We start from the raw sequence: 20,180 nt of genomic DNA, 5'->3' as shown, positions 1-20,180 counted from the left end.
CTGCAACTTTTAACATGAAAAATCCAATGAGGAGAAGAAAAGCAAAGCCAAAGAGTCCATCCCAAAATCCGACAAACAAGCAAAATGAACAAAAAGCATTGAATTCAATTCTTTCTGATTTTAGAAACTGCATTAAAGAAGGGGTGCACCGGTCCTGGAGATACTGCAATACCAGGTCAATGCGTGGAGTGGACAGAGCAAGCTCTTTTTCCATCTCCCTGTTCTAAAAATCCATTTAATATATGGTCCCCAGATAGGGGACGTATCAGATATTAAACTGATAAGAACAGATACTACACTTGATCTTAGCCAAAAGGCCGAGAAGCGATAACCAGAATTGGTTTCCGACTACGGTGCCACCCAAGGATTCTGAAAAGTCCATTTGTGGAGATGGCCACCTGGACTCCCGTTAAGAAGACATGCTGTCAACCTCTAGATCCCTCACATGCCTGCACTTTTCGGCTTGCTGCTGCTGCAATCCACGCGTTTTAGATCTGCATAACTCCACCTCTTTTAGCACAGTACCCTCAACCCCCGGCTGTTCCCACCCGCCTCAACACCGTTGGAAGGGAGGAGAACCAATTAAGGCGGGGGGGGGGGTGGAACGAGCAGCTGTCTACCCTTAGCAGGAGGGTTGCTGATTAATTACCTCTCCTGCTGCTGCTGCTGCTGGCTGTCCAGCAGCAGACTGAAGGTGGCTGCTGCTGTGCGCAGGTATATAAAGGCTCAGAGCCTATTATGACACGCGCAGCCAGCGTTCCATTGCCACATTCCGTCTACTGCAGGCGGGATACCTGGATGGCTGAATGTCACTGAGAAGCTCACAGAGACCGCCATAAGCAACAGTTTAAAAGAATGCCACAGACTAATCAACCAAACTTTTTGGGTTGGTTTCTCTTTTATAGTCTGCAGGCATTAAATGAAAGAAGTCAGTGTTCCAGCAGAGGGAGACAACGTTTCAGAAAAGGCATTGTAGCAAACCAAAAAAGAAATTTTAAGCGCAGCAGAGTAACCAGCTCACATACCTGTTAGCTCAGGTGAGTTTAAAAGGCTGCTGTTGATAACAAGGGCATTTGCTAAATAGATGGTGTGTGTGCAACAATATACTGAAAGGTCAATTATATTGTGCAGCTTATCTCACCACCTGTAGTTATTTAGGTGAAAGCTCCAAAATGCTTGCCTAATATGTCTGTTTATCCAAAAGGAAGTATAGAGGGAGAGCTAGATAGATAGCATTGCATTACATTACATTACATGGCAATGCAATGCACAGTTGCTGAAGTTGAACCAAAATGAGCTTGTCATCTGGCTTCTGCAACTTTTAACATGAAAAATCCAATGAGGAGAAGAAAAGCAAAGCCAAAGAGTCCATCCCAAAATCCGACAAACAAGCAAAATGAACAAAAAGCATTGAATTCAATTCTTTCTGATTTTAGAAACTGCATTAAAGAAGGGGTGCACCGGTCCTGGAGATACTGCAATACCAGGTCAATGCGTGGAGTGGACAGAGCAAGCTCTTTTTCCATCTCCCTGTTCTAAAAATCCATTTAATATATGGTCCCCAGATAGGGGACGTATCAGATATTAAACTGATAAGAACAGATACTACACTTGATCTTAGCCAAAAGGCCGAGAAGCGATAACCAGAATTGGTTTCCGACTACGGTGCCACCCAAGGATTCTGAAAAGTCCATTTGTGGAGATGGCCACCTGGACTCCCGTTAAGAAGACATGCTGTCAACCTCTAGATCCCTCACATGCCTGCACTTTTCGGCTTGCTGCTGCTGCAATCCACGCGTTTTAGATCTGCATAACTCCACCTCTTTTAGCACAGTACCCTCAACCCCCGGCTGTTCCCACCCGCCTCAACACCGTTGGAAGGGAGGAGAACCAATTAAGGCGGGGGGGGGGGTGGAACGAGCAGCTGTCTACCCTTAGCAGGAGGGTTGCTGATTAATTACCTCTCCTGCTGCTGCTGCTGCTGGCTGTCCAGCAGCAGACTGAAGGTGGCTGCTGCTGTGCGCAGGTATATAAAGGCTCAGAGCCTATTATGACACGCGCAGCCAGCGTTCCATTGCCACATTCCATCTACTGCAGGCGGGATACCTGGATGGCTGAATGTCACTGAGAAGCTCACAGAGACCGCCATAAGCAACAGTTTAAAAGAATGCCACAGACTAATCAACCAAACTTTTTGGGTTGGTTTCTCTTTTATAGTCTGCAGGCATTAAATGAAAGAAGTCAGTGTTCCAGCAGAGGGAGACAACGTTTCAGAAAAGGCATTGTAGCAAACCAAAAAAGAAATTTTAAGCGCAGCAGAGTAACCAGCTCACATACCTGTTAGCTCAGGTGAGTTTAAAAGGCTGCTGTTGATAACAAGGGCATTTGCTAAATAGATGGTGTGTGTGCAACAATATACTGAAAGGTCAATTATATTGTGCAGCTTATCTCACCACCTGTAGTTATTTAGGTGAAAGCTCCAAAATGCTTGCCTAATATGTCTGTTTATCCAAAAGGAAGTATAGAGGGAGAGCTAGATAGATAGCATTGCATTACATTACATTACATGGCAATGCAATGCACAGTTGCTGAAGTTGAACCAAAATGAGCTTGTCATCTGGCTTCTGCAACTTTTAACATGAAAAATCCAATGAGGAGAAGAAAAGCAAAGCCAAAGAGTCCATCCCAAAATCCGACAAACAAGCAAAATGAACAAAAAGCATTGAATTCAATTCTTTCTGATTTTAGAAACTGCATTAAAGAAGGGGTGCACCGGTCCTGGAGATACTGCAATACCAGGTCAATGCGTGGAGTGGACAGAGCAAGCTCTTTTTCCATCTCCCTGTTCTAAAAATCCATTTAATATATGGTCCCCAGATAGGGGACGTATCAGATATTAAACTGATAAGAACAGATACTACACTTGATCTTAGCCAAAAGGCCGAGAAGCGATAACCAGAATTGGTTTCCGACTACGGTGCCACCCAAGGATTCTGAAAAGTCCATTTGTGGAGATGGCCACCTGGACTCCCGTTAAGAAGACATGCTGTCAACCTCTAGATCCCTCACATGCCTGCACTTTTCGGCTTGCTGCTGCTGCAATCCACGCGTTTTAGATCTGCATAACTCCACCTCTTTTAGCACAGTACCCTCAACCCCCGGCTGTTCCCACCCGCCTCAACACCGTTGGAAGGGAGGAGAACCAATTAAGGCGGGGGGGGGGGGTGGAACGAGCAGCTGTCTACCCTTAGCAGGAGGGTTGCTGATTAATTACCTCTCCTGCTGCTGCTGCTGCTGGCTGTCCAGCAGCAGACTGAAGGTGGCTGCTGCTGTGCGCAGGTATATAAAGGCTCAGAGCCTATTATGACACGCGCAGCCAGCGTTCCATTGCCACATTCCGTCTACTGCAGGCGGGATACCTGGATGGCTGAATGTCACTGAGAAGCTCACAGAGACCGCCATAAGCAACAGTTTAAAAGAATGCCACAGACTAATCAACCAAACTTTTTGGGTTGGTTTCTCTTTTATAGTCTGCAGGCATTAAATGAAAGAAGTCAGTGTTCCAGCAGAGGGAGACAACGTTTCAGAAAAGGCATTGTAGCAAACCAAAAAAGAAATTTTAAGTGCAGCAGAGTAACCAGCTCACATACCTGTTAGCTCAGGTGAGTTTAAAAGGCTGCTGTTGATAACAAGGGCATTTGCTAAATAGATGGTGTGTGTGCAACAATATACTGAAAGGTCAATTATATTGTGCAGCTTATCTCACCACCTGTAGTTATTTAGGTGAAAGCTCCAAAATGCTTGCCTAATATGTCTGTTTATCCAAAAGGAAGTATAGAGGGAGAGCTAGATAGATAGCATTGCATTACATTACATTACATGGCAATGCAATGCACAGTTGCTGAAGTTGAACCAAAATGAGCTTGTCATCTGGCTTCTGCAACTTTTAACATGAAAAATCCAATGAGGAGAAGAAAAGCAAAGCCAAAGAGTCCATCCCAAAATCCGACAAACAAGCAAAATGAACAAAAAGCATTGAATTCAATTCTTTCTGATTTTAGAAACTGCATTAAAGAAGGGGTGCACCGGTCCTGGAGATACTGCAATACCAGGTCAATGCGTGGAGTGGACAGAGCAAGCTCTTTTTCCATCTCCCTGTTCTAAAAATCCATTTAATATATGGTCCCCAGATAGGGGACGTATCAGATATTAAACTGATAAGAACAGATACTACACTTGATCTTAGCCAAAAGGCCGAGAAGCGATAACCAGAATTGGTTTCCGACTACGGTGCCACCCAAGGATTCTGAAAAGTCCATTTGTGGAGATGGCCACCTGGACTCCCGTTAAGAAGACATGCTGTCAACCTCTAGATCCCTCACATGCCTGCACTTTTCGGCTTGCTGCTGCTGCAATCCACGCGTTTTAGATCTGCATAACTCCACCTCTTTTAGCACAGTACCCTCAACCCCCGGCTGTTCCCACCCGCCTCAACACCGTTGGAAGGGAGGAGAACCAATTAAGGCGGGGGGGGGGGGTGGAACGAGCAGCTGTCTACCCTTAGCAGGAGGGTTGCTGATTAATTACCTCTCCTGCTGCTGCTGCTGCTGGCTGTCCAGCAGCAGACTGAAGGTGGCTGCTGCTGTGCGCAGGTATATAAAGGCTCAGAGCCTATTATGACACGCGCAGCCAGCGTTCCATTGCCACATTCCGTCTACTGCAGGCGGGATACCTGGATGGCTGAATGTCACTGAGAAGCTCACAGAGACCGCCATAAGCAACAGTTTAAAAGAATGCCACAGACTAATCAACCAAACTTTTTGGGTTGGTTTCTCTTTTATAGTCTGCAGGCATTAAATGAAAGAAGTCAGTGTTCCAGCAGAGGGAGACAACGTTTCAGAAAAGGCATTGTAGCAAACCAAAAAAGAAATTTTAAGCGCAGCAGAGTAACCAGCTCACATACCTGTTAGCTCAGGTGAGTTTAAAAGGCTGCTGTTGATAACAAGGGCATTTGCTAAATAGATGGTGTGTGTGCAACAATATACTGAAAGGTCAATTATATTGTGCAGCTTATCTCACCACCTGTAGTTATTTAGGTGAAAGCTCCAAAATGCTTGCCTAATATGTCTGTTTATCCAAAAGGAAGTATAGAGGGAGAGCTAGATAGATAGCATTGCATTACATTACATTACATGGCAATGCAATGCACAGTTGCTGAAGTTGAACCAAAATGAGCTTGTCATCTGGCTTCTGCAACTTTTAACATGAAAAATCCAATGAGGAGAAGAAAAGCAAAGCCAAAGAGTCCATCCCAAAATCCGACAAACAAGCAAAATGAACAAAAAGCATTGAACTCAATTCTTTCTGATTTTAGAAACTGCATTAAAGAAGGGGTGCACCGGTCCTGGAGATACTGCAATACCAGGTCAATGCGTGGAGTGGACAGAGCAAGCTCTTTTTCCATCTCCCTGTTCTAAAAATCCATTTAATATATGGTCCCCAGATAGGGGACGTATCAGATATTAAACTGATAAGAACAGATACTACACTTGATCTTAGCCAAAAGGCCGAGAAGCGATAACCAGAATTGGTTTCCGACTACGGTGCCACCCAAGGATTCTGAAAAGTCCATTTGTGGAGATGGCCACCTGGACTCCCGTTAAGAAGACATGCTGTCAACCTCTAGATCCCTCACATGCCTGCACTTTTCGGCTTGCTGCTGCTGCAATCCACGCGTTTTAGATCTGCATAACTCCACCTCTTTTAGCACAGTACCCTCAACCCCCGGCTGTTCCCACCCGCCTCAACACCGTTGGAAGGGAGGAGAACCAATTAAGGCGGGGGGGGGGGGGTGGAACGAGCAGCTGTCTACCCTTAGCAGGAGGGTTGCTGATTAATTACCTCTCCTGCTGCTGCTGCTGGCTGTCCAGCAGCAGACTGAAGGTGGCTGCTGCTGTGCGCAGGTATATAAAGGCTCAGAGCCTATTATGACACGCGCAGCCAGCGTTCCATTGCCACATTCCGTCTACTGCAGGCGGGATACCTGGATGGCTGAATGTCACTGAGAAGCTCACAGAGACCGCCATAAGCAACAGTTTAAAAGAATGCCACAGACTAATCAACCAAACATTTTGGGTTGGTTTCTCTTTTATAGTCTGCAGGCATTAAATGAAAGAAGTCAGTGTTCCAGCAGAGGGAGACAACGTTTCAGAAAAGGCATTGTAGCAAACCAAAAAAGAAATTTTAAGCGCAGCAGAGTAACCAGCTCACATACCTGTTAGCTCAGGTGAGTTTAAAAGGCTGCTGTTGATAACAAGGGCATTTGCTAAATAGATGGTGTGTGTGCAACAATATACTGAAAGGTCAATTATATTGTGCAGCTTATCTCACCACCTGTAGTTATTTAGGTGAAAGCTCCAAAATGCTTGCCTAATATGTCTGTTTATCCAAAAGGAAGTATAGAGGGAGAGCTAGATAGATAGCATTGCATTACATTACATTACATGGCAATGCAATGCACAGTTGCTGAAGTTGAACCAAAATGAGCTTGTCATCTGGCTTCTGCAACTTTTAACATGAAAAATCCAATGAGGAGAAGAAAAGCAAAGCCAAAGAGTCCATCCCAAAATCCGACAAACAAGCAAAATGAACAAAAAGCATTGAATTCAATTCTTTCTGATTTTAGAAACTGCATTAAAGAAGGGGTGCACCGGTCCTGGAGATACTGCAATACCAGGTCAATGCGTGGAGTGGACAGAGCAAGCTCTTTTTCCATCTCCCTGTTCTAAAAATCCATTTAATATATGGTCCCCAGATAGGGGACGTATCAGATATTAAACTGATAAGAACAGATACTACACTTGATCTTAGCCAAAAGGCCGAGAAGCGATAACCAGAATTGGTTTCCGACTACGGTGCCACCCAAGGATTCTGAAAAGTCCATTTGTGGAGATGGCCACCTGGACTCCCGTTAAGAAGACATGCTGTCAACCTCTAGATCCCTCACATGCCTGCACTTTTCGGCTTGCTGCTGCTGCAATCCACGCGTTTTAGATCTGCATAACTCCACCTCTTTTAGCACAGTACCCTCAACCCCCGGCTGTTCCCACCCGCCTCAACACCGTTGGAAGGGAGGAGAACCAATTAAGGCGGGGGGGGGGTGGAACGAGCAGCTGTCTACCCTTAGCAGGAGGGTTGCTGATTAATTACCTCTCCTGCTGCTGCTGCTGCTGGCTGTCCAGCAGCAGACTGAAGGTGGCTGCTGCTGTGCGCAGGTATATAAAGGCTCAGAGCCTATTATGACACGCGCAGCCAGCGTTCCATTGCCACATTCCGTCTACTGCAGGCGGGATACCTGGATGGCTGAATGTCACTGAGAAGCTCACAGAGACCGCCATAAGCAACAGTTTAAAAGAATGCCATAGACTAATCAACCAAACTTTTTGGGTTGGTTTCTCTTTTATAGTCTGCAGGCATTAAATGAAAGAAGTCAGTGTTCCAGCAGAGGGAGACAACGTTTCAGAAAAGGCATTGTAGCAAACCAAAAAAGAAATTTTAAGCGCAGCAGAGTAACCAGCTCACATACCTGTTAGCTCAGGTGAGTTTAAAAGGCTGCTGTTGATAACAAGGGCATTTGCTAAATAGATGGTGTGTGTGCAACAATATACTGAAAGGTCAATTATATTGTGCAGCTTATCTCACCACCTGTAGTTATTTAGGTGAAAGCTCCAAAATGCTTGCCTAATATGTCTGTTTATCCAAAAGGAAGTATAGAGGGAGAGCTAGATAGATAGCATTGCATTACATTACATTACATGGCAATGCAATGCACAGTTGCTGAAGTTGAACCAAAATGAGCTTGTCATCTGGCTTCTGCAACTTTTAACATGAAAAATCCAATGAGGAGAAGAAAAGCAAAGCCAAAGAGTCCATCCCAAAATCCGACAAACAAGCAAAATGAACAAAAAGCATTGAATTCAATTCTTTCTGATTTTAGAAACTGCATTAAAGAAGGGGTGCACCGGTCCTGGAGATACTGCAATACCAGGTCAATGCGTGGAGTGGACAGAGCAAGCTCTTTTTCCATCTCCCTGTTCTAAAAATCCATTTAATATATGGTCCCCAGATAGGGGACGTATCAGATATTAAACTGATAAGAACAGATACTACACTTGATCTTAGCCAAAAGGCCGAGAAGCGATAACCAGAATTGGTTTCCGACTACGGTGCCACCCAAGGATTCTGAAAAGTCCATTTGTGGAGATGGCCACCTGGACTCCCGTTAAGAAGACATGCTGTCAACCTCTAGATCCCTCACATGCCTGCACTTTTCGGCTTGCTGCTGCTGCAATCCACGCGTTTTAGATCTGCATAACTCCACCTCTTTTAGCACAGTACCCTCAACCCCCGGCTGTTCCCACCCGCCTCAACACCGTTGGAAGGGAGGAGAACCAATTAAGGCGGGGGGGGGGGGTGGAACGAGCAGCTGTCTACCCTTAGCAGGAGGGTTGCTGATTAATTACCTCTCCTGCTGCTGCTGCTGCTGGCTGTCCAGCAGCAGACTGAAGGTGGCTGCTGCTGTGCGCAGGTATATAAAGGCTCAGAGCCTATTATGACACGCGCAGCCAGCGTTCCATTGCCACATTCCATCTACTGCAGGCGGGATACCTGGATGGCTGAATGTCACTGAGAAGCTCACAGAGACCGCCATAAGCAACAGTTTAAAAGAATGCCACAGACTAATCAACCAAACTTTTTGGGTTGGTTTCTCTTTTATAGTCTGCAGGCATTAAATGAAAGAAGTCAGTGTTCCAGCAGAGGGAGACAACGTTTCAGAAAGGCATTGTAGCAAACCAAAAAAGAAATTTTAAGCGCAGCAGAGTAACCAGCTCACATACCTGTTAGCTCAGGTGAGTTTAAAAGGCTGCTGTTGATAACAAGGGCATTTGCTAAATAGATGGTGTGTGTGCAACAATATACTGAAAGGTCAATTATATTGTGCAGCTTATCTCACCACCTGTAGTTATTTAGGTGAAAGCTCCAAAATGCTTGCCTAATATGTCTGTTTATCCAAAAGGAAGTATAGAGGGAGAGCTAGATAGATAGCATTGCATTACATTACATTACATGGCAATGCAATGCACAGTTGCTGAAGTTGAACCAAAATGAGCTTGTCATCTGGCTTCTGCAACTTTTAACATGAAAAATCCAATGAGGAGAAGAAAAGCAAAGCCAAAGAGTCCATCCCAAAATCCGACAAACAAGCAAAATGAACAAAAAGCATTGAATTCAATTCTTTCTGATTTTAGAAACTGCATTAAAGAAGGGGTGCACCGGTCCTGGAGATACTGCAATACCAGGTCAATGCGTGGAGTGGACAGAGCAAGCTCTTTTTCCATCTCCCTGTTCTAAAAATCCATTTAATATATGGTCCCCAGATAGGGGACGTATCAGATATTAAACTGATAAGAACAGATACTACACTTGATCTTAGCCAAAAGGCCGAGAAGCGATAACCAGAATTGGTTTCCGACTACGGTGCCACCCAAGGATTCTGAAAAGTCCATTTGTGGAGATGGCCACCTGGACTCCCGTTAAGAAGACATGCTGTCAACCTCTAGATCCCTCACATGCCTGCACTTTTCAGCTTGCTGCTGCTGCAATCCACGCGTTTTAGATCTGCATAACTCCACCTCTTTTAGCACAGTACCCTCAACCCCCGGCTGTTCCCACCCGCCTCAACACCGTTGGAAGGGAGGAGAACCAATTAAGGCGGGGGGGGGGGGGTGGAACGAGCAGCTGTCTACCCTTAGCAGGAGGGTTGCTGATTAATTACCTCTCCTGCTGCTGCTGCTGCTGGCTGTCCAGCAGCAGACTGAAGGTGGCTGCTGCTGTGCGCAGGTATATAAAGGCTCAGAGCCTATTATGACACGCGCAGCCAGCGTTCCATTGCCACATTCCGTCTACTGCAGGCGGGATACCTGGATGGCTGAATGTCACTGAGAAGCTCACAGAGACCGCCATAAGCAACAGTTTAAAAGAATGCCACAGACTAATCAACCAAACTTTTTGGGTTGGTTTCTCTTTTATAGTCTGCAGGCATTAAATGAAAGAAGTCAGTGTTCCAGCAGAGGGAGACAACGTTTCAGAAAAGGCATTGTAGCAAACCAAAAAAGAAATTTTAAGCGCAGCAGAGTAACCAGCTCACATACCTGTTAGCTCAGGTGAGTTTAAAAGGCTGCTGTTGATAACAAGGGCATTTGCTAAATAGATGGTGTGTGTGCAACAATATACTGAAAGGTCAATTATATTGTGCAGCTTATCTCACCACCTGTAGTTATTTAGGTGAAAGCTCCAAAATGCTTGCCTAATATGTCTGTTTATCCAAAAGGAAGTATAGAGGGAGAGCTAGATAGATAGCATTGCATTACATTACATTACATGGCAATGCAATGCACAGTTGCTGAAGTTGAACCAAAATGAGCTTGTCATCTGGCTTCTGCAACTTTTAACATGAAAAATCCAATGAGGAGAAGAAAAGCAAAGCCAAAGAGTCCATCCCAAAATCCGACAAACAAGCAAAATGAACAAAAAGCATTGAACTCAATTCTTTCTGATTTTAGAAACTGCATTAAAGAAGGGGTGCACCGGTCCTGGAGATACTGCAATACCAGGTCAATGCGTGGAGTGGACAGAGCAAGCTCGTTTTCCATCTCCCTGTTCTAAAAATCCATTTAATATATGGTCCCCAGATAGGGGACGTATCAGATATTAAACTGATAAGAACAGATACTACACTTGATCTTAGCCAAAAGGCCGAGAAGCGATAACCAGAATTGGTTTCCGACTACGGTGCCACCCAAGGATTCTGAAAAGTCCATTTGTGGAGATGGCCACCTGGACTCCCGTTAAGAAGACATGCTGTCAACCTCTAGATCCCTCACATGCCTGCACTTTTCGGCTTGCTGCTGCTGCAATCCACGCGTTTTAGATCTGCATAACTCCACCTCTTTTAGCACAGTACCCTCAACCCCCGGCTGTTCCCACCCGCCTCAACACCGTTGGAAGGGAGGAGAACCAATTAAGGCCGGGGGGGGGGGGGTGGAACGAGCAGCTGTCTACCCTTAGCAGGAGGGTTGCTGATTAATTACCTCTCCTGCTGCTGCTGCTGGCTGTCCAGCAGCAGACTGAAGGTGGCTGCTGCTGTGCGCAGGTATATAAAGGCTCAGAGCCTATTATGACACGCGCAGCCAGCGTTCCATTGCCACATTCCGTCTACTGCAGGCGGGATACCTGGATGGCTGAATGTCACTGAGAAGCTCACAGAGACCGCCATAAGCAACAGTTTAAAAAATGCCATAGACTAATCAACCAAACTTTTTGGGTTGGTTTCTCTTTTATAGTCTGCAGGCATTAAATGAAAGAAGTCAGTGTTCCAGCAGAGGGAGACAACGTTTCAGAAAAGGCATTGTAGCAAACCAAAAAAGAAATTTTAAGCGCAGCAGAGTAACCAGCTCACATACCTGTTAGCTCAGGTGAGTTTAAAAGGCTGCTGTTGATAACAAGGGCATTTGCTAAATAGATGGTGTGTGTGCAACAATATACTGAAAGGTCAATTATATTGTGCAGCTTATCTCACCACCTGTAGTTATTTAGGTGAAAGCTCCAAAATGCTTGCCTAATATGTCTGTTTATCCAAAAGGAAGTATAGAGGGAGAGCTAGATAGATAGCATTGCATTACATTACATTACATGGCAATGCAATGCACAGTTGCTGAAGTTGAACCAAAATGAGCTTGTCATCTGGCTTCTGCAACTTTTAACATGAAAAATCCAATGAGGAGAAGAAAAGCAAAGCCAAAGAGTCCATCCCAAAATCCGACAAACAAGCAAAATGAACAAAAAGCATTGAATTCAATTCTTTCTGATTTTAGAAACTGCATTAAAGAAGGGGTGCACCGGTCCTGGAGATACTGCAATACCAGGTCAATGCGTGGAGTGGACAGAGCAAGCTCTTTTTCCATCTCCCTGTTCTAAAAATCCATTTAATATATGGTCCCCAGATAGGGGACGTATCAGATATTAAACTGATAAGAACAGATACTACACTTGATCTTAGCCAAAAGGCCGAGAAGCGATAACCAGAATTGGTTTCCGACTACGGTGCCACCCAAGGATTCTGAAAAGTCCATTTGTGGAGATGGCCACCTGGACTCCCGTTAAGAAGACATGCTGTCAACCTCTAGATCCCTCACATGCCTGCACTTTTCGGCTTGCTGCTGCTGCAATCCACGCGTTTTAGATCTGCATAACTCCACCTCTTTTAGCACAGTACCCTCAACCCCCGGCTGTTCCCACCCGCCTCAACACCGTTGGAAGGGAGGAGAACCAATTAAGGCGGGGGGGGGGTGGAACGAGCAGCTGTCTACCCTTAGCAGGAGGGTTGCTGATTAATTACGTCTCCTGCTGCTGCTGCTGCTGGCTGTCCAGCAGCAGACTGAAGGTGGCTGCTGCTGTGCGCAGGTATATAAAGGCTCAGAGCCTATTATGACACGCGCAGCCAGCGTTCCATTGCCACATTCCGTCTACTGCAGGCGGGATACCTGGATGGCTGAATGTCACTGAGAAGCTCACAGAGACCGCCATAAGCAACAGTTTAAAAGAATGCCATAGACTAATCAACCAAACTTTTTGGGTTGGTTTCTCTTTTATAGTCTGCAGGCATTAAATGAAAGAAGTCAGTGTTCCAGCAGAGGGAGACAACGTTTCAGAAAAGGCATTGTAGCAAACCAAAAAAGAAATTTTAAGCGCAGCAGAGTAACCAGCTCACATACCTGTTAGCTCAGGTGAGTTTAAAAGGCTGCTGTTGATAACAAGGGCATTTGCTAAATAGATGGTGTGTGTGCAACAATATACTGAAAGGTCAATTATATTGTGCAGCTTATCTCACCACCTGTAGTTATTTAGGTGAAAGCTCCAAAATGCTTGCCTAATATGTCTGTTTATCCAAAAGGAAGTATAGAGGGAGAGCTAGATAGATAGCATTGCATTACATTACATTACATGGCAATGCAATGCACAGTTGCTGAAGTTGAACCAAAATGAGCTTGTCATCTGGCTTCTGCAACTTTTAACATGAAAAATCCAATGAGGAGAAGAAAAGCAAAGCCAAAGAGTCCATCCCAAAATCCGACAAACAAGCAAAATGAACAAAAAGCATTGAATTCAATTCTTTCTGATTTTAGAAACTGCATTAAAGAAGGGGTGCACCGGTCCTGGAGATACTGCAATACCAGGTCAATGCGTGGAGTGGACAGAGCAAGCTCTTTTTCCATCTCCCTGTTCTAAAAATCCATTTAATATATGGTCCCCAGATAGGGGACGTATCAGATATTAAACTGATAAGAACAGATACTACACTTGATCTTAGCCAAAAGGCCGAGAAGCGATAACCAGAATTGGTTTCCGACTACGGTGCCACCCAAGGATTCTGAAAAGTCCATTTGTGGAGATGGCCACCTGGACTCCCGTTAAGAAGACATGCTGTCAACCTCTAGATCCCTCACATGCCTGCACTTTTCGGCTTGCTGCTGCTGCAATCCACGCGTTTTAGATCTGCATAACTCCACCTCTTTTAGCACAGTACCCTCAACCCCCGGCTGTTCCCACCCGCCTCAACACCGTTGGAAGGGAGGAGAACCAATTAAGGCGGGGGGGGGGGGGGGTGGAACGAGCAGCTGTCTACCCTTAGCAGGAGGGTTGCTGATTAATTACCTCTCCTGCTGCTGCTGCTGCTGGCTGTCCAGCAGCAGACTGAAGGTGGCTGCTGCTGTGCGCAGGTATATAAAGGCTCAGAGCCTATTATGACACGCGCAGCCAGCGTTCCATTGCCACATTCCGTCTACTGCAGGCGGGATACCTGGATGGCTGAATGTCACTGAGAAGCTCACAGAGACCGCCATAAGCAACAGTTTAAAAGAATGCCACAGACTAATCAACCAAACTTTTTGGGTTGGTTTCTCTTTTATAGTCTGCAGGCATTAAATGAAAGAAGTCAGTGTTCCAGCAGAGGGAGACAACGTTTCAGAAAAGGCATTGTAGCAAACCAAAAAAGAAATTTTAAGCGCAGCAGAGTAACCAGCTCACATACCTGTTAGCTCAGGTGAGTTTAAAAGGCTGCTGTTGATAACAAGGGCATTTGCTAAATAGATGGTGTGTGTGCAACAATATACTGAAAGATCAATTATATTGTGCAGCTTATCTCACCACCTGTAGTTATTTAGGTGAAAGCTCCAAAATGCTTGCCTAATATGTCTGTTTATCCAAAAGGAAGTATAGAGGGAGAGCTAGATAGATAGCATTGCATTACATTACATTACATGGCAATGCAATGCACAGTTGCTGAAGTTGAACCAAAATGAGCTTGTCATCTGGCTTCTGCAACTTTTAACATGAAAAATCCAATGAGGAGAAGAAAAGCAAAGCCAAAGAGTCCATCCCAAAATCCGACAAACAAGCAAAATGAACAAAAAGCATTGAATTCAATTCTTTCTGATTTTAGAAACTGCATTAAAGAAGGGGTGCACCGGTCCTGGAGATACTGCAATACCAGGTCAATGCGTGGAGTGGACAGAGCAAGCTCTTTTTCCATCTCCCTGTTCTAAAAATCCATTTAATATATGGTCCCCAGATAGGGGACGTATCAGATATTAAACTGATAAGAACAGATACTACACTTGATCTTAGCCAAAAGGCCGAGAAGCGATAACCAGAATTGGTTTCCGACTACGGTGCCACCCAAGGATTCTGAAAAGTCCATTTGTGGAGATGGCCACCTGGACTCCCGTTAAGAAGACATGCTGTCAACCTCTAGATCCCTCACATGCCTGCACTTTTCGGCTTGCTGCTGCTGCAATCCACGCGTTTTAGATCTGCATAACTCCACCTCTTTTAGCACAGTACCCTCAACCCCCGGCTGTTCCCACCCGCCTCAACACCGTTGGAAGGGAGGAGAACCAATTAAGGCGGGGGGGGGGTGGAACGAGCAGCTGTCTACCCTTAGCAGGAGGGTTGCTGATTAATTACCTCTCCTGCTGCTGCTGCTGCTGGCTGTCCAGCAGCAGACTGAAGGTGGCTGCTGCTGTGCGCAGGTATATAAAGGCTCAGAGCCTATTATGACACGCGCAGCCAGCGTTCCATTGCCACATTCCGTCTACTGCAGGCGGGATACCTGGATGGCTGAATGTCACTGAGAAGCTCACAGAGACCGCCATAAGCAACAGTTTAAAAGAATGCCATAGACTAATCAACCAAACTTTTTGGGTTGGTTTCTCTTTTATAGTCTGCAGGCATTAAATGAAAGAAGTCAGTGTTCCAGCAGAGGGAGACAACGTTTCAGAAAAGGCATTGTAGCAAACCAAAAAAGAAATTTTAAGCGCAGCAGAGTAACCAGCTCACATACCTGTTAGCTCAGGTGAGTTTAAAAGGCTGCTGTTGATAACAAGGGCATTTGCTAAATAGATGGTGTGTGTGCAACAATATACTGAAAGGTCAATTATATTGTGCAGCTTATCTCACCACCTGTAGTTATTTAGGTGAAAGCTCCAAAATGCTTGCCTAATATGTCTGTTTATCCAAAAGGAAGTATAGAGGGAGAGCTAGATAGATAGCATTGCATTACATTACATTACATGGCAATGCAATGCACAGTTGCTGAAGTTGAACCAAAATGAGCTTGTCATCTGGCTTCTGCAACTTTTAACATGAAAAATCCAATGAGGAGAAGAAAAGCAAAGCCAAAGAGTCCATCCCAAAATCCGACAAACAAGCAAAATGAACAAAAAGCATTGAATTCAATTCTTTCTGATTTTAGAAACTGCATTAAAGAAGGGGTGCACCGGTCCTGGAGATACTGCAATACCAGGTCAATGCGTGGAGTGGACAGAGCAAGCTCTTTTTCCATCTCCCTGTTCTAAAAATCCATTTAATATATGGTCCCCAGATAGGGGACGTATCAGATATTAAACTGATAAGAACAGATACTACACTTGATCTTAGCCAAAAGGCCGAGAAGCGATAACCAGAATTGGTTTCCGACTACGGTGCCACCCAAGGATTCTGAAAAGTCCATTTGTGGAGATGGCCACCTGGACTCCCGTTAAGAAGACATGCTGTCAACCTCTAGATCCCTCACATGCCTGCACTTTTCGGCTTGCTGCTGCTGCAATCCACGCGTTTTAGATCTGCATAACTCCACCTCTTTTAGCACAGTACCCTCAACCCCCGGCTGTTCCCACCCGCCTCAACACCGTTGGAAGGGAGGAGAACCAATTAAGGCGGGGGGGGGGTGGAACGAGCAGCTGTCTACCCTTAGCAGGAGGGTTGCTGATTAATTACCTCTCCTGCTGCTGCTGCTGCTGGCTGTCCAGCAGCAGACTGAAGGTGGCTGCTGCTGTGCGCAGGTATATAAAGGCTCAGAGCCTATTATGACACGCGCAGCCAGCGTTCCATTGCCACATTCCGTCTACTGCAGGCGGGATACCTGGATGGCTGAATGTCACTGAGAAGCTCACAGAGACCGCCATAAGCAACAGTTTAAAAGAATGCCATAGACTAATCAACCAAACTTTTTGGGTTGGTTTCTCTTTTATAGTCTGCAGGCTTTAAATGAAAGAAGTCAGTGTTCCAGCAGAGGGAGACAACGTTTCAGAAAAGGCATTGTAGCAAACCAAAAAAGAAATTTTAAGCGCAGCAGAGTAACCAGCTCACATACCTGTTAGCTCAGGTGAGTTTAAAAGGCTGCTGTTGATAACAAGGGCATTTGCTAAATAGATGGTGTGTGTGCAACAATATACTGAAAGGTCAATTATATTGTGCAGCTTATCTCACCACCTGTAGTTATTTAGGTGAAAGCTCCAAAATGCTTGCCTAATATGTCTGTTTATCCAAAAGGAAGTATAGAGGGAGAGCTAGATAGATAGCATTGCATTACATTACATTACATGGCAATGCAATGCACAGTTGCTGAAGTTGAACCAAAATGAGCTTGTCATCTGGCTTCTGCAACTTTTAACATGAAAAATCCAATGAGGAGAAGAAAAGCAAAGCCAAAGAGTCCATCCCAAAATCCGACAAACAAGCAAAATGAACAAAAAGCATTGAATTCAATTCTTTCTGATTTTAGAAACTGCATTAAAGAAGGGGTGCACCGGTCCTGGAGATACTGCAATACCAGGTCAATGCGTGGAGTGGACAGAGCAAGCTCTTTTTCCATCTCCCTGTTCTAAAAATCCATTTAATATATGGTCCCCAGATAGGGGACGTATCAGATATTAAACTGATAAGAACAGATACTACACTTGATCTTAGCCAAAAGGCCGAGAAGCGATAACCAGAATTGGTTTCCGACTACGGTGCCACCCAAGGATTCTGAAAAGTCCATTTGTGGAGATGGCCACCTGGACTCCCGTTAAGAAGACATGCTGTCAACCTCTAGATCCCTCACATGCCTGCACTTTTCGGCTTGCTGCTGCTGCAATCCACGCGTTTTAGATCTGCATAACTCCACCTCTTTTAGCACAGTACCCTCAACCCCCGGCTGTTCCCACCCGCCTCAACACCGTTGGAAGGGAGGAGAACCAATTAAGGCGGGGGGGGGGGGGGTGGAACGAGCAGCTGTCTACCCTTAGCAGGAGGGTTGCTGATTAATTACCTCTCCTGCTGCTGCTGCTGCTGGCTGTCCAGCAGCAGACTGAAGGTGGTTGCTGCTGTGCGCAGGTATATAAAGGCTCAGAGCCTATTATGACACGCGCAGCCAGCGTTCCATTGCCACATTCCGTCTACTGCAGGCGGGATACCTGGATGGCTGAATGTCACTGAGAAGCTCACAGAGACCGCCATAAGCAACAGTTTAAAAGAATGCCACAGACTAATCAACCAAACTTTTTGGGTTGGTTTCTCTTTTATAGTCTGCAGGCATTAAATGAAAGAAGTCAGTGTTCCAGCAGAGGGAGACAACGTTTCAGAAAAGGCATTGTAGCAAACCAAAAAAGAAATTTTAAGTGCAGCAGAGTAACCAGCTCACATACCTGTTAGCTCAGGTGAGTTTAAAAGGCTGCTGTTGATAACAAGGGCATTTGCTAAATAGATGGTGTGTGTGCAACAATATACTGAAAGGTCAATTATATTGTGCAGCTTATCTCACCACCTGTAGTTATTTAGGTGAAAGCTCCAAAATGCTTGCCTAATATGTCTGTTTATCCAAAAGGAAGTATAGAGGGAGAGCTAGATAGATAGCATTGCATTACATTACATTACATGGCAATGCAATGCACAGTTGCTGAAGTTGAACCAAAATGAGCTTGTCATCTGGCTTCTGCAACTTTTAACATGAAAAATCCAATGAGGAGAAGAAAAGCAAAGCCAAAGAGTCCATCCCAAAATCCGACAAACAAGCAAAATGAACAAAAAGCATTGAATTCAATTCTTTCTGATTTTAGAAACTGCATTAAAGAAGGGGTGCACCGGTCCTGGAGATACTGCAATACCAGGTCAATGCGTGGAGTGGACAGAGCAAGCTCTTTTTCCATCTCCCTGTTCTAAAAATCCATTTAATATATGGTCCCCAGATAGGGGACGTATCAGATATTAAACTGATAAGAACAGATACTACACTTGAACTTAGCCAAAAGGCCGAGAAGCGATAACCAGAATTGGTTTCCGACTACGGTGCCACCCAAGGATTCTGAAAAGTCCATTTGTGGAGATGGCCACCTGGACTCCCGTTAAGAAGACATGCTGTCAACCTCTAGATCCCTCACATGCCTGCACTTTTCGGCTTGCTGCTGCTGCAATCCACGCGTTTTAGATCTGCATAACTCCACCTCTTTTAGCACAGTACCCTCAACCCCCGGCTGTTCCCACCCGCCTCAACACCGTTGGAAGGGAGGAGAACCAATTAAGGCGGGGGGGGGGGGTGGAACGAGCAGCTGTCTACCCTTAGCAGGAGGGTTGCTGATTAATTACCTCTCCTGCTGCTGCTGCTGCTGGCTGTCCAGCAGCAGACTGAAGGTGGCTGCTGCTGTGCGCAGGTATATAAAGGCTCAGAGCCTATTATGACACGCGCAGCCAGCGTTCCATTGCCACATTCCGTCTACTGCAGGCGGGATACCTGGATGGCTGAATGTCACTGAGAAGCTCACAGAGACCGCCATAAGCAACAGTTTAAAAGAATGCCACAGACTAATCAACCAAACTTTTTGGGTTGGTTTCTCTTTTATAGTCTGCAGGCATTAAATGAAAGAAGTCAGTGTTCCAGCAGAGGGAGACAACATTTCAGAAAAGGCATTGTAGCAAACCAAAAAGAAATTTTAAGCGCAGCAGAGTAACCAGCTCACATACCTGTTAGCTCAGGTGAGTTTAAAAGGCTGCTGTTGATAACAAGGGCATTTGCTAAATAGATGGTGTGTGTGCAACAATATACTGAAAGGTCAATTATATTGTGCAGCTTATCTCACCACCTGTAGTTATTTAGGTGAAAGCTCCAAAATGCTTGCCTAATATGTCTGTTTATCCAAAAGGAAGTATAGAGGGAGAGCTAGATAGATAGCATTGCATTACATTACATTACATGGCAATGCAATGCACAGTTGCTGAAGTTGAACCAAAATGAGCTTGTCATCTGGCTTCTGCAACTTTTAACATGAAAAATCCAATGAGGAGAAGAAAAGCAAAGCCAAAGAGTCCATCCCAAAATCCGACAAACAAGCAAAATGAACAAAAAGCATTGAATTCAATTCTTTCTGATTTTAGAAACTGCATTAAAGAAGGGGTGCACCGGTCCTGGAGATACTGCAATACCAGGTCAATGCGTGGAGTGGACAGAGCAAGCTCTTTTTCCATCTCCCTGTTCTAAAAATCCATTTAATATATGGTCCCCAGATAGGGGACGTATCAGATATTAAACTGATAAGAACAGATACTACACTTGATCTTAGCCAAAAGGCCGAGAAGCGATAACCAGAATTGGTTTCCGACTACGGTGCCACCCAAGGATTCTGAAAAGTCCATTTGTGGAGATGGCCACCTGGACTCCCGTTAAGAAGACATGCTGTCAACCTCTAGATCCCTCACATGCCTGCACTTTTCGGCTTGCTGCTGCTGCAATCCACGCGTTTTAGATC

General features: G+C 45.1%; 16 non-coding genes across 16 annotated transcripts; all 16 read right to left on the bottom strand.

The window, feature by feature from the left end:
• Positions 1–138: 138 nt before the first annotated feature.
• Positions 139–329, bottom strand: LOC141199083 (U2 spliceosomal RNA). The gene has a single exon (XR_012270846.1). It is a non-coding gene; the product is annotated as a U2 spliceosomal RNA (small nuclear RNA).
• A 1,121-nt stretch (positions 330–1,450) lies between these two features.
• LOC141199071 (U2 spliceosomal RNA) lies at positions 1,451–1,641 on the bottom strand. The gene has a single exon (XR_012270835.1). It is a non-coding gene; the product is annotated as a U2 spliceosomal RNA (small nuclear RNA).
• A 1,121-nt stretch (positions 1,642–2,762) lies between these two features.
• LOC141199060 (U2 spliceosomal RNA) lies at positions 2,763–2,953 on the bottom strand. The gene has a single exon (XR_012270824.1). It is a non-coding gene; the product is annotated as a U2 spliceosomal RNA (small nuclear RNA).
• A 1,122-nt stretch (positions 2,954–4,075) lies between these two features.
• Positions 4,076–4,266, bottom strand: LOC141199049 (U2 spliceosomal RNA). Its single transcript, XR_012270813.1, has one exon. It is a non-coding gene; the product is annotated as a U2 spliceosomal RNA (small nuclear RNA).
• Positions 4,267–5,388: 1,122 nt separating this feature from the next.
• Positions 5,389–5,579, bottom strand: LOC141199036 (U2 spliceosomal RNA). Its single transcript, XR_012270801.1, has one exon. It is a non-coding gene; the product is annotated as a U2 spliceosomal RNA (small nuclear RNA).
• A 1,120-nt stretch (positions 5,580–6,699) lies between these two features.
• On the bottom strand, positions 6,700–6,890 carry LOC141199025 (U2 spliceosomal RNA). The gene has a single exon (XR_012270790.1). It is a non-coding gene; the product is annotated as a U2 spliceosomal RNA (small nuclear RNA).
• Positions 6,891–8,010: 1,120 nt separating this feature from the next.
• Positions 8,011–8,201, bottom strand: LOC141199014 (U2 spliceosomal RNA). The gene has a single exon (XR_012270779.1). It is a non-coding gene; the product is annotated as a U2 spliceosomal RNA (small nuclear RNA).
• A 1,121-nt stretch (positions 8,202–9,322) lies between these two features.
• Positions 9,323–9,513, bottom strand: LOC141199003 (U2 spliceosomal RNA). Its single transcript, XR_012270768.1, has one exon. It is a non-coding gene; the product is annotated as a U2 spliceosomal RNA (small nuclear RNA).
• Positions 9,514–10,636: 1,123 nt separating this feature from the next.
• LOC141200489 (U2 spliceosomal RNA) lies at positions 10,637–10,827 on the bottom strand. Its single transcript, XR_012272209.1, has one exon. It is a non-coding gene; the product is annotated as a U2 spliceosomal RNA (small nuclear RNA).
• A 1,120-nt stretch (positions 10,828–11,947) lies between these two features.
• LOC141198992 (U2 spliceosomal RNA) lies at positions 11,948–12,138 on the bottom strand. Its single transcript, XR_012270757.1, has one exon. It is a non-coding gene; the product is annotated as a U2 spliceosomal RNA (small nuclear RNA).
• A 1,120-nt stretch (positions 12,139–13,258) lies between these two features.
• LOC141198981 (U2 spliceosomal RNA) lies at positions 13,259–13,449 on the bottom strand. Its single transcript, XR_012270746.1, has one exon. It is a non-coding gene; the product is annotated as a U2 spliceosomal RNA (small nuclear RNA).
• Positions 13,450–14,574: 1,125 nt separating this feature from the next.
• LOC141198969 (U2 spliceosomal RNA) lies at positions 14,575–14,765 on the bottom strand. The gene has a single exon (XR_012270735.1). It is a non-coding gene; the product is annotated as a U2 spliceosomal RNA (small nuclear RNA).
• Positions 14,766–15,885: 1,120 nt separating this feature from the next.
• LOC141198958 (U2 spliceosomal RNA) lies at positions 15,886–16,076 on the bottom strand. Its single transcript, XR_012270722.1, has one exon. It is a non-coding gene; the product is annotated as a U2 spliceosomal RNA (small nuclear RNA).
• Positions 16,077–17,196: 1,120 nt separating this feature from the next.
• Positions 17,197–17,387, bottom strand: LOC141198947 (U2 spliceosomal RNA). Its single transcript, XR_012270711.1, has one exon. It is a non-coding gene; the product is annotated as a U2 spliceosomal RNA (small nuclear RNA).
• A 1,124-nt stretch (positions 17,388–18,511) lies between these two features.
• LOC141200731 (U2 spliceosomal RNA) lies at positions 18,512–18,702 on the bottom strand. The gene has a single exon (XR_012272443.1). It is a non-coding gene; the product is annotated as a U2 spliceosomal RNA (small nuclear RNA).
• A 1,121-nt stretch (positions 18,703–19,823) lies between these two features.
• Positions 19,824–20,014, bottom strand: LOC141198935 (U2 spliceosomal RNA). Its single transcript, XR_012270700.1, has one exon. It is a non-coding gene; the product is annotated as a U2 spliceosomal RNA (small nuclear RNA).
• Positions 20,015–20,180: the final 166 nt, after the last annotated feature.

The sequence above is a fragment of the Phyllobates terribilis genome, unplaced genomic scaffold (assembly GCF_046119375.1).
Source record: "Phyllobates terribilis strain yellow unplaced genomic scaffold, ASM4611937v1 Scaffold_108__1_contigs__length_5656254, whole genome shotgun sequence".
NCBI lineage: Eukaryota > Metazoa > Chordata > Amphibia > Anura > Dendrobatidae > Phyllobates > Phyllobates terribilis.
Note: the sequence above shows the minus strand (reverse complement) of the source record. Positions and strands in the feature narration are given on the sequence as shown.